This window comes from Octopus bimaculoides, chromosome 18, assembly GCF_001194135.2.
Source record: "Octopus bimaculoides isolate UCB-OBI-ISO-001 chromosome 18, ASM119413v2, whole genome shotgun sequence".
NCBI lineage: Eukaryota > Metazoa > Mollusca > Cephalopoda > Octopoda > Octopodidae > Octopus > Octopus bimaculoides.
The window spans coordinates 2,438,188-2,443,037 of record NC_068998.1 but is presented as its reverse complement, the minus strand read 5'-3'; the positions used below and the strand labels follow the sequence as shown (position 1 = coordinate 2,443,037).

The 4,850-nt window shown below is 37.9% G+C and overlaps 1 long non-coding RNA gene across 1 annotated transcript in view; it reads right to left on the bottom strand.

The window, feature by feature from the left end:
- The window catches only part of LOC128249772 (uncharacterized), a 6,454-nt gene extending 1,610 nt beyond the window's left edge, over positions 1-4,844 (bottom strand). The window contains exon 1 of the long non-coding RNA XR_008265875.1: positions 2,491-4,844. This is a non-coding gene — a long non-coding RNA (uncharacterized LOC128249772). The remainder of the gene's footprint in view (positions 1-2,490) is intronic.
- Between the last annotated feature and the right edge of the window lie 6 nt (positions 4,845-4,850).

Below are 4,850 nucleotides of genomic sequence, written 5' to 3'. Positions count from 1 at the left end.
CTTGTACACGGAAACATGGAAATGCATTTGCTGATGGATTTTGTCTTGGAGAAATATTTCTCCCTGTAGACTGTGTATAAAGAACACATCAAACTGAGTTCCACATAACATCAGATGACTACAAACCAAAGTGTTTTGGTACTCTCAATGAAGTGGGTGGGTGGCCGGGTACAAGACTGAGTCATTCAAAGACTACTTTACATGGCCACCCAAGACCTTGTCAATGCAACCAAGTCACACTGGATTATGAAAAATACGACAGGCAAATGTATTTTATATATGTATACATAGTGACACTACACAGCTATAACAACCATGCTTTCGAGTGGGAATATTTATAAAATGTTTGCATCCTTTGTAACCACGGTGCCAGGCCTGTCTTGGGAGGAAATAGCACCTAGCGGAGGTGCCCAATATGCCTTCATCAAAAAAATGATGGTAAAGTGCAACTCAACAGACGTGAGGGACATAATATTTTGCCAGACGACAACAAAAGAGAAATCCCAAAACCAATGGAACGGCATACATCTGAACACCTCTAACGTATTCAATATCATTCAGGCAGCAGTTGAAACAAAAGTACCAGTGCGGAAAGAAATCCAACAAAAAACTGAGCTCTTCGCCAACATGAACAATACATACCACGATGTGCAAACATCTCTAGATATTCACAATGACTGGATAGAGTTCCACAATTTTTCACATGAAGATTTGAATCAACAGTCATTTGAAGTATGCCATAAAATAAACACAAAAATAAACAGACTCCACATAACGCGACCATCAAACAACGGCAAATCTTACATACTACGCTCCATCAGAAATGGCTTAATGAACTGCGGACGAATGCGATGCCAAGCATCAAATAATTTCCCATTTGGCATCTGCATTGATAAGACTAATATATACAGAGGAGGTGTGGTTCAACACGAACAGCATTGAGGAGGCAAAATGTATATTGGAAGGCACTCCAACAGACATTAGCATTAAACACCAAAATGAATGCATACTAAAGAGAACGCCTTCTCTCTCAACCAACAATGTAGAACCATGGAACGTAGTTATACATGTAAAAGACTCACTGAAAATGGGGAAAAGTGGAGCTCAGACCACTCATGTGGCTCACGGTTTGGAAACCATATATAGAGAAATTTGTAAGCAATGAATATTTCCAAACATAACTTACCAATAAACCCAAACGAAGTTACAGACTGAAGCAGACACTATCACCTGCCAACGCCAGAACTGAACACATCAAGAGACTAGAATCGTCACCCCGTGCAGATACAACTAATCACAACTAACACAAGCCTGTATCGTGCATGGTAACAACTTTGATGAATGCAACATGGAACAATTTATCAAGCACCAGCAACGATGCCGAATGGAGTCCACTACCCAGGTACCCAGTAACTCCTGATTTATGACTACACCTCACCAACGACATAAGAAACCATTTCTGGATTATACAAAACTGCCAACATACCCCAAACCTTTTAAATTTCATAACCCCCTACTTTAATAAATTGGCAAATTTGCATCAATTCATAGATTTGATGTTCTAAACTCTGTACTATTCCAGTTTTGCATGCAGCAAGGCTTAAATAAAACAATTTAACTGTCATAATGTCTTGTTATTCTTTTGCATGTGCACGTTTCCATAACTTTCATCCTTTCAGGGTTGAGAAATTAAGTACCAGTTGTGTACTGGGTCAATTTAATCGACTGGCCCCCTCCCCCAAAATTCTGGGCCTTGTGCCTACAGTAGAAAAGAATAATAAAGTGGCTAGCAATTTTATACCTTTAAAGGTATATATTTGCTTGCCACTTTATTCCCATCATTAGTATTATTAATAATGGTAATGATACATAATTAATTTTATATATACTGGCTCACGTTATGTTTGCATCTGAATGTCACGGGGGCATTCAATTGAAAGAACATACACAGAATAATGTGATGAATATTTCAGAAACGGATGCTTTGCGTTAAATCTGGCTGAAGAGCTTTGAGTAAGTTTATCATACAGAAAGTGAGATCAATTAATCCTAGAATATAGACGTCCCTTGCTTCTATAGTTCATACAAGGTAAAGCCTATTTCTGTTATGTTTGTTGCATTCGCCACGTGTGTTTTGATAGTAATTTGTGGTTTTAGAGCGAAAGCAAATGGCATTTTAATACCCAACTGCATTTCATTAAACGTTTACATGAAAATAGAAGTAAACTGAATGGTTTACCTTTCTTTTTAACCTGTTCTTGTATAACCAAGAGTCAATAATAATAAAATGGAAGAAGACATTGACTGAACGAGGGGAGATACCATTCATGCAGTTCCTTTACTCCATTATAAAAAACGAGGTGAGTGGTAGGGGAGAAGAAGGATTACTTCTTTTGCTATCGAGTCACATTGGATTATGAACAAGATTATTACATTCAAATGCATTTTATGTTTGGATAGAGAGAGAGGTTATGCACAGAATTATAAAACCTCTGTTCATTATCTCCTACAATAATAGAATGTTTCCATGGAAACAGAACGAAATGGAGCTGTCTACAGTTATGCTCTTGTACACAGGAACATGGAAATGCATTTGCTGATGGATTTTGTCTTGGAGAAATATTTCTCCCTGTAGACTGTGTATAAAGAACACATCAAACTGAGTTCCACATAACATCAGATGACTACAAAGCAGACTATCTGGGTATGTTTTGAGCTTCTTTGCTACATGAAACCAGGCCGGAATTTATGTTCCTGTATAGAAAATAGCAAATACCACATTTCTTAACATGTGCAGAGACTTGTCTACATGAAATTAATTTAGTATGAGCACACAAAGCAACGAGGATTAAAATAATGATGTGTACATTGCTTTTTAACATGTTCTTGTACACAAGAATGTGAAAGGCATTTGCTGCCAGATTTTGTCTGGGAGAAAATTTCCTCCCTTTCAGCTTGTATGTAAAAAGCACATCAAGCTAAGCTATAAAGAATGTCAGCAGACTACAGGCATGATTCTTATCATACAATGAAAGAGAAAACGAAGCAGTCCTGCCATGATGCATGCGAGTCATCTTCAATACTGCACTGAAGAATTGTTATTTCATTACCGTTTTTGTTCAATGCAAGGAGCTGTGAGTCACAGTAGTGCCATTGTTCTATACCTGAACATTTATTTTTGCATAAAAGCATGGGAAAGAACATTACTCAAATAGGGACAAAATGACAATTCCCAGAAAAATAAATTGAAATCTACTTCCTATGAAAGGAAACTTTTGTCATAGTTGAAAATCGGCTAAAGCAACCTAGTTTGTTAAAGTTGGTCAATGTTTGACACAACAAAAAAAGCATCAGCTGAGCTAAAATCAAGTAGAGTCATGGCTGAGTACACCCATGCCATTAGTGTTTCAGCCTAGTTTCATTATCTAATGTATGTCCTGATTCAAAAGCTACCAAAGACATGAAATGCATGAGAACTAAAGAAATATGCACCGTTTCTAATGTGATTAGTCCACATGTTTGGAATAATTTGCTGTCAAAACTAAACCCAACAAAGTTCTTTACCTGCAAGCAACTTGTTTTCATAGCTAAATATTACAACACTGATGTTCGAAAGAAAAAAAAAAAAAATTATAGGCAAGTCATTTTTTAAAACATTTTTGGAAATCGAAGGCTGCACCGGGTATTTAAAACTGTCTCTAATCATTTATCAATGACGATAATCGATGCTACTTTAGCATGTGATCTACCGCAGTATCATGTCTATGCTGTGAAATTACTTTTAGTGTTTGTCTACCTTGTCTTACCCTCTTAACCTGAGTAAATTTTAACCATTACAATGCTGTTAAAGGATTTCTATAGACAGGTCGGAAGTGAGAACAGATGAAGCATGCCTAAAAAATGAATACAACCTCCCTCTTCTTTTCAGGCACTGAATAACATCTCTCCTCCCCAAGCCTCACCCCACATTCCTTTCTCAGTTTCCAGAATTGGCACAGTCAATGTAGGCACACTGAAAGGTAGGTCTAGTGAGATTGTAGAGATGCTTGAAAGGAGACGTTGATGTATGCTGCACACATGAGGTAAGGTGCACACAAGAGATGCTACGCATCATAATTCTGAAATATCTATAAAACCGTCAAAAGCGTGTTTATTTTTGCATTTTTTTATTTATTTATCATTAGTATTGCTTAATATGTTTTGCTAAATTTGCTGTTTCTTTTCAGATATTACCAGAAAAAGGTAATTAAAATTCATTAAAAATGACAGATCTACCAGACTTTCAAAGAGGTCAAATCGTTGGTGCTCGTACGGCAGGCACTAGCGTAACGTAAACAGCTGAAATGTTTGGTGTATCAAGAAGTACTGTCTCAAAAGTAATGACAGCCTTTGAGAAAGAGGGAAGAACCTCCTCGTTGAAACAAAATTCTGGAAGAAAACCAAAACTTTCAGATAGGGTTCAAGGACCATATAGTATAAACACCAGGATTGAGTAACCATAAAATTTATTTCCAGTGGGGTCAAGTATGCAACGGTGTGGTTGCTATTTGACACCCCTAAGGAGGCTCGCAAATTTGCAAGCCAGCCCTTAGAGGGCAAAGAGATTTTGTTTCTTCCCACGTATCGTGGGAAGAAGTTGACAAGAGCTTGGGTCTGCGGGTTGCCACCTAGGATGGAACCTGAGTGGATAGAAGACATTATCCGTCGGGGTCTGGATGGCAGCAGATCCAAGCTGCTTAATGTAAAAATGTTGCCAGTGGCTGATTGGGTTGGGTCACCTGTGCCTGGAACTGGGCCACATTATAAAGAACTGTCCCTATGACCAGAGCAGGGTCCTGAAACAGTTGGTT